We start from the raw sequence: 7916 nt of genomic DNA on the forward strand, positions 1-7916 counted from the left end.
GACTGACATTCTTAGTTTGGCTATTTTAGTAACTGATCATTTAGAAGTTTCAGAAAGAATTTTACACTTCTATGATTTGCATTCCTGAATGATGAAATTTACATTCCTGAATGACTTATTTTTCTAAATCTTCTGCATTCTGTTCTCCTTTTAACAGATTACATCTTACTAGCAAGATGGAAAATTCTGAAGTCTGCTCTTTATTTTACATAGACCTAAAATGAGCAGTTATTTTAGAATTAAGTCAGATGAAGGACAGCTCAAAGCAGAAATTATATATCAAACCCTAAGCATTTAATATGACATTATGATACATATATTATAAAAATTACTCTGCAGAGCTCCACATGAACTAAAAGAGTTCAGAACTTCTCCTGAGTGTAAGAGATCTATGGGACTAGTGAACATATATATATATGTATATATAAAATGACATATACATTTTAACAACTTCCCTGTCTGACTACATTTGGTCAAAATTTTTGATCACCCACTGCAGAAAATACAAGATGGAATATTTAACTTTTCAGTGCACAAACTGTAATGAAGTGGGAGGTCCTTGTAAATTAGCTTTTTAAACTAAACAGGCTTTAAACCTGGCTTTCGATATGATTTATTTTCTGGGAATATTTTTTGGAACACTTCTGCTGGATGTCTGGCAAAACTGTCAATCGATCCTTGGCATGGGTATAGAGTATAAGATATTTCCAGGTGGCAGTATAAGTGAAGCTACCCCATTTTAAGGAGCTGTCAGATTTTAACAACATGGTAGGGAGAGACTTACTACACCAGATAACTTGTCCTCAGACAAATAACCAAAAGAGCTCATGACCAAGCAACATGGCCATCTCACACAAGCACTGATTTAATCAAGCTCCCTTCATGTCATAATTTCCCTGGGAAGAACTTGCTGGAATAATCCAAAAGCATGAGAGATACTGAGGCAATAATTAAGTAGTTAAACAGCTCAATCTCTCTGCTTGGTTTACGTTTGTTTAAAGAAAGAGCCATTTATATAGGTATAGCCCATGATACAAGTGAAGAATACCATCTGCATTACATCTATCGTTAAACCAAACAAACAAGATTGTACATAAATCTTTTGAGGGCTTGGAATCCCACTGGGCCCCCCAAAAATTTTGTAAGATGAATGTTATGCACTGTATTAAAACAGTGAAAGCTTGGTAGAAAAAATGGATTATTTTTTTCCTTCTTCTTGTAAAAGCAACTGACAATTACTTTTTATCAATACTTTGAGAGAAACCAAAACAGGCAGATTAATTTTCTCCCTTCTCCTGGAGGAGATTGCTGGTTTAAGTGTAAGCAGTCAGGCTACAAGCACTATGTAAAATTGGTAGTTGTGTTACTGAAAGCTGCAGGTGGAGGACAGAATGGTGTTTTTCTGCTCCACAGGGCTTCTGTCAGTCTAATCTTGGCCCTCTTCAGGTATTAAAAACCTCTCCATGATTATCTTCCACGCTAGAAATGGATCAAGCATTTTGCAATGTTATATTTTTTAATTTATTTGCTTGTTCCAATCGATCTTTGGATAAATTTTCTCTCTTCATCCCTTAGCACAAGCTGAGAGACAATGCTCACTACCAGATAATGCTGTTATCATTAATTTGGGTGCAAATGTTATTTTTAAGTTCTTTTTTTAAAGTCCTTTGACCAAATAAACCTTCTGTTTCTAATGACACAATTTAATGAACTCTGGTCTGTGGGCTTAATTTGGCATCTGCCAAAGAGATGCACAGGCAGAGGTATACATGGAGTTAGCAACTAGATACCTTTCTCAGCTCCAAATATCTGAGATAAAACTTTGTTTTTAGTCTCGTTCTTCAAGGCTGAAAAACGCATCAGACATTTGATGTGCATTATTTTACTTCCACTTACTTGCATATTTGCATCCCTTATACGTTTGACTGTTCAATATTTGTAGCACAATACAAGGTTTCATTGCTTTGGGTGTTTTTTTATTCTTTTGTCTTCAAAAACTCACTGGTTTGCTAGGAAATTGTAGCGTGAACTCTGTAATCTACTGCTGAAGGTAAAATCTTTTGGTTTTGTTCATTCTCTACTAGCATTCAAAAGAAATCAGAAATACTTCATTTATTTCTGCTGGTGCAATGTTTTCAAATGTTTTCATCTGTTTTGAAACAGGCACTCTTAATCCTTTTTTTTTTTTTTTTTTTTAATTTTAGTAGTGTCTTATGGAATCAGATGCCCTGGACCTGCATGAATGCTTCCTTTGCAAGATGAGATTGAAGGCAGAAGATTTCCTAAGAGCCCAAGCAGGATATTAGGGATAAGAATACCAATGTGGAAAATTCATCATTAAAAAAATCAGCTCAGCACTCACAATCAGATTTTGTTAAAATGCAAAGCTAGCTATTCAGAATTTCTCCACAGACTACAGGACTTTTGGTCTCTGCTATTGGTGTTTGGGATAAATGCTCCAAAGGTACACGAGCATGAGATTAATTGATATGAGACTGATGTGTACAGAATTAATTAATATGAGAGACAGAGAGAAAGTCACTATGAGCATAGAGATCTATGAAATAAATTAACTGATATTTTGGGGAAATCTAGAATCTCCTTGTACTATCATTTGCACTCCATGGAAAACATATCTGTGATTTGATTATGTTAAAAAAACCCAACTTTTAATAGCCTTTTAACTCTACTGCGCAATAGGAAAAAGAAAACAAGTAAGATAGTTTATTCTATTATTTTCTTTGTATTTAATTGATTTTTTCTATATTAATTTATTTAAAAATTATACATCCTTTTAGAAATTAGGATATGTGAAAATATCTCTTTTGATCATACTGATCAAAATGTTCATTTGATCATTCATTTAAGCAGTTCTTGAAAAATGGTTAAATAATATTGTAGCGAAAGACTGAAATTAACCTCCCAGATGGGTTTAAGGAGATTAATGAGTCTGAGACGCCATAGATGTCCAGAGTAATGGGTCCAAAGTAATAAAACAGACCCACAGAACCATGAAAGTAATTTATTCTAAGCATGGAAAATGGTAAGAATTTGTTAATATCTAGTATTTTTGTAATTTTGAGAATCATTGCAGAATCCTTACTCCCTGACATAAAGATGGATGGAGCATAGGCATTAAAACAAATACTGTGATTTTACAAGAAGTACATCTGGTTTCTTTACCTGTAGCTTACTGTTACTGGGGGTGGAACACTGAGGTAATATAATGTCATAAAAAGAATACTGTAAAAAAGGAGACAATGTCCCTTCTCTTTCTATGACATATCCCTTAAGCTGTTGACCACTGGCCCAAGCCCTTGTACCCTGGCCCAAGAAAACGTCTTGGACATTTTGTTAGCTTTAAGCATGCCCTAAACCAGACACATGAATTTTACATAAGTAGAAGGTCTACTGCATTTAAGTTACTGCCAGTTAAGTTACATCCCAGGAAGGATGAGATCGGAGGAGATAATTTGGGGAGTTTTGTGTTTGCTGTGCAGTTTGTCTCACCATGAAGCCCTGGTTCTCTGCATCATTAATTTAGACTTCCAAGAAAGTCAATTTGCTATTTGCTATTTACTTTTTCTTCTTTGCTATATCCCACTTATTTAAGTAAAATTAATGTTGCAAGAGGTGTACTCCAAAGTGTGTGATCCCCCTCCACTCTGGCTTCTATTCCCACTGGTTTTGGGTGACTCACAGTGACCCTCTGCCTTTCTAATCCATCCGATGCTTTTCACCTGTATTGGCTCTGCCTTGCTCCATTTACTCTTATCCCCGCATTCTCAGATCCAGTTTTCTGGTCTTCTCTGCTTGGCTTGTAATTCCTACCTCAACCTACTGTGCAGATACTAGCAAGTAATTGCCAAGGGCATGACATGTATAAGGGGAACTGCAATTATGGCTAAGATTCGGCATATGCTGCTTTTACAGCCATAAGGGTTTGTTGGAATTCTATGGCAGGAATGCTAACTCGGAGAAGAAGTGAGCAATTACAGGAGATATCAAGAAGGGAAGAAAGAGAAGATCTAGAAATGGGATTGAATGTGCCCCAGATACAAATTATCTTTTTAGGGTTCTGGGAATTTAGAGTTCTGGAATACTGAAGATAAGAATAATTTCAGGGAGAGTCTCACTGATCTTCTGCTGCTCTGTGACAGAGCAGGTCTAGCACAGAAGAAACCTGCAGAAAACTGAGGTGATAACTCACAAGATCCTAATTAAGTGTGCACTCTGTTTCTTTTATAGCTTAATGATTTTTTAGTATATAGATGATTATAGTGATACATATCTAGGGCAATTTAAGTTCTTTGTCAGCTTAGGGCAAGTAAATTTTTTCAGTGAAAGTCATTAGATATTATTTTTTTAAAGTAAGCAAAACTAATTATTTTCCACTTATCTCCCACCAAGAGCTTCCTCATTCTACTCCATTACAGTTAACTCTAAATAGATAAATTTTGGAATAGTCACACACAGTAGAACAGGATTTTTGAAAATACTTGAATACTGGCAATCCTGAAATATAACTACCATGCATATGAACTAAATTCTTTTTGCTTTCCCCTTTCTAAAATAAAGGAATAATTTACACTGAGGCTCATCTTGAGTATAACTTAATCACTGACTCTTGAATAAAGTACCTAGATCATGACTACTAGGCAAATTAGCACAGAATAATTTTCTAAATTGATTATCAATACAGTAATTATTATGAGTCTGAATAATTCTGATTTATATGAAAAAACTAAGAGCATATTGCACAGCAGCAAACTACACTATTTCAGATGCCCATTCCTCTTGAATATAATTTTTCATGCACTGAAGTTAGAATGTAGGAGCAATGTTTTGTAGAAGACATAATTAAAAATAAGATCCTCTATCCATCATTTGGTATGTGGTTTCTATTCTGGTGAATTTAGCATCTGAATATATGCCATCATTGTCAGAAATTGCTGACATGGACACAAATGATCTGATTTTTGTTCCTCTATAAGCAGACCAACGCAGATTTTGATATTTCATTAATGTTTCCAGCTTTGAATTTGAAAGTCTGACCTCAACTTAGAAATTTGACCTTAAATCCCTGGTACATCGTAACTATGGTATACAGTGAAAATCAAGCTGAATGCATGAGAGAAATCATTGCTTCCCAGATGCTGAACACTGCTTATTCAGTTGAGAACGCCAGGTCAGTTTCCCCTGTTCAGTTAAGGCAACACCAGCTGAAATATTTTAATTTGCTTTTAACCACGAACAAACTGATCTAATGTGATACTGCAAAATTTAATCTAATTGTTGTTAACCATGGTCCTCAGATACAAATAAAATGTTCTCAATGGAACATTATTAACAGACATTTTACCCATAATACTTTTCTTTTTTTCAATAATGGCTAGAATTTTCCATGTCAGTTATGTATGGTGAAGAGGTTTTGGTGCCATACGGTTTACAGAACCATCTGTGTACTCCAAGGACTGCCTTGATGTGCACTCAAATGCAAACTTGTTTTGTGAAAGGTTAAAGCAGCAGAAATATATATCAGAAACTATCTACTGGTATTCCCAAAATGAATCTTGCAGCTGTTCATGTCAAATCCTTTTTGTTATTATTGGAGAAGACCATTTAACATTAGAAGAAAGCTATAAACCCTGTGATAATAATATGCTGTTGTCAACCAGAGAGAATCTGTCTTGGAACTTGTTACCCTGTACTTTGGAACAGGGTAACAATTTTCAGCTAACAGTATATATTTTTGGGGGTTCTTTGCATAAAATAAGATTCATCTTGCAATAGTATGAAAAGTCACAACATCTCAGAGAATAATTGGGAAAAGAAATATTATTTTAAAAATTAAATTCAAGAGGCTCTGGTTCTAAAAAGCAGTTTGCTATTGTATAATGAACTCATCCTTCCCTCACAGGAACTTCATTGCAGCCATGTTCTTTATATAGATTTGTTGCTGGGTTTTTTTTTTAGTCTTGTGAATTGTTTATTATTTCCTGCAAAGAGCCTCATCTGCAGGAACTGCAGGTTCCCTCTTTTCATTTGCCCCATACCTGACTATAGGTGTAAGACATGAGGATTAAGCTTTCCTGCTTCAAGATGAAAATTTGTAACTCCTGGCTCTGTATGAAACAGTAGAAATGCAAATCTGATTCTAGCTCTTTAAAGGAATGATTCAGATTCACTTAATTTAGTCTTCCTTGTTTTAACCTCATAGATGTCTTTCTCTGTTTACAGTTCATGGAGACAAGCCATTCCAGAAGGCAGTGGTTCCTGGCTACCATTAAGCACAACTGGATGTGGAGGGAATACAGAAGTCTGTCTTAGATTAGGCTTAATTTTTAGACATCTACATGTGGCTGGCTATGATGAATCCCACCCTTGTTCCCAGAAAGATAATTACAGTCTGCAGATCTCAGGTAGATGAATAGAATGTTTGAGATGTATTTGGTACAATGGTTTAGTTGCAGCTAGAAATTACTGCCTATTAATTGCTGTTGTCAGGTGTTGTTTGAAATGCATATTTGAGTCATCTATACATAATTGGAAATATGGCACAGAACCTACAAGAAATCCACTTCTGTTTGAAGTGGCAGCTGCAGTCTTGATGAGTTTTATGAGTCATCTCAAATGACACACTAGGTGAGTAATCTTGACTATCTCCTAGTTTATAAATAAACACTTAGGGAGAAGTGATTTTCTGTCTTGTTATCTCTGTGGGCTAATTAATTTTAATTACAGATGCAGAGGACTTCTACAAAAAGGAATGAGAATGTCAGTTTTTATCTTCGCTGTATAGCAGTGCAATCTGAGACTTCTTGGATCTAAGTTTGAATCTCTTGAAGAAAAAAGTGGTGCTACATTTCTTTTTCTCTATGTAAGTGTTGAAATGGCTACCTTAGGCTATCATAAATGGGAAGGAAGAAAAGAAACCAGCTTGATTACCATTGTCTCTGAATTTGGAAAGAAATATGCTGTAGTGTCTCCTCTGACTTTGAAATGACTACATATAATGCCCTGAAATTTGCTCAATGCAGAGGGACCTTAAGGACTGAAGTAAGGAAACACTTAGAAAGCAGCACATACTCAGCACTTTTTAATGGACAGCCTAGACAACTTGGCACTCAGGATACCAGTTTGAAAATTGAAATCTGAGACTTGTATATTTCCCTGTGCTTTCCATGGGGAAGTTGAATATGGAATTAAGAGTTTATATTCCAACAGAGCTCAGATGCCTCAATCTTATTTTGTATCTAACCCTATTTCTTTCTTCTCCAGTGGTTTTCTGCTTTTTAGATGAAAAAATACCTTTTGCACAACTTTGTCAAAAGTGAAGAAGATGCAAACAATTGTATCATCAGGATTGTATGCCTTAGTATAATGTAATTTTTTACACTTAATTGATTGCAGTGAAATTTTGCTAAAGTAAAACAGGAGGAAAAATTTCTCAGTTGTAATTAGCCACTCAAATTTTATTCACATTCAAAATCTTTTTGTGTATTTATTTTTAAAGTTTTGTGTATATATTTTTAAAGTTAAAATGGAAGAGTAAAGTTATTTGAATTTAAAGAAAATATTCTTTTATTCCCAATTTGTCATACATTTGATCCAAGTTGGTATCTTGAAATGATAGCATTTTACCCATTTTCATGGCAATAAGCAATGTTGATACATCTGAAGCCATAATCATTATTCCTCCCCCATGAATGCCAACAGTTAATATTACCAAGAAATTATTTTTCTTCCATTCATATCATGAAAATGTTTTATTTTTTCTCCCCTCTGCTAACTGCCTAGCATCTCTTCCCCACCTTTCAATTTTCTTCCAGCTGAAACACAATGCATTAAATAATTTGAATCAATTAAAAGTAATATAGTTGTCCTAAGACTGTGTTGATTTTCTGCCTTACATT

The 7916-nt window shown here is 34.8% G+C and overlaps 1 long non-coding RNA gene across 2 annotated transcripts in view; it reads left to right on the plus strand.

The window, feature by feature from the left end:
• The window catches only part of LOC134547972 (uncharacterized), a 59727-nt gene extending 52289 nt beyond the window's left edge, over window positions 1-7438 (plus strand). The window contains exons 4-7 of one of the 2 annotated variants that reach the window (XR_010079659.1): window positions 2205-2464; window positions 6241-6422; window positions 6508-6645; window positions 6745-7438. This is a non-coding gene — a long non-coding RNA (uncharacterized LOC134547972). Of the gene's footprint in view, window positions 1-2204; window positions 6423-6507; window positions 6646-6744 lie in introns of both variants that reach the window. The other variant, XR_010079658.1, reaches the window with a different exon arrangement.
• Window positions 7439-7916: the final 478 nt, after the last annotated feature.

The sequence above is a fragment of the Prinia subflava genome, chromosome 3 (assembly GCF_021018805.1).
Source record: "Prinia subflava isolate CZ2003 ecotype Zambia chromosome 3, Cam_Psub_1.2, whole genome shotgun sequence".
In the NCBI taxonomy this organism is placed as follows: domain Eukaryota; kingdom Metazoa; phylum Chordata; class Aves; order Passeriformes; family Cisticolidae; genus Prinia; species Prinia subflava.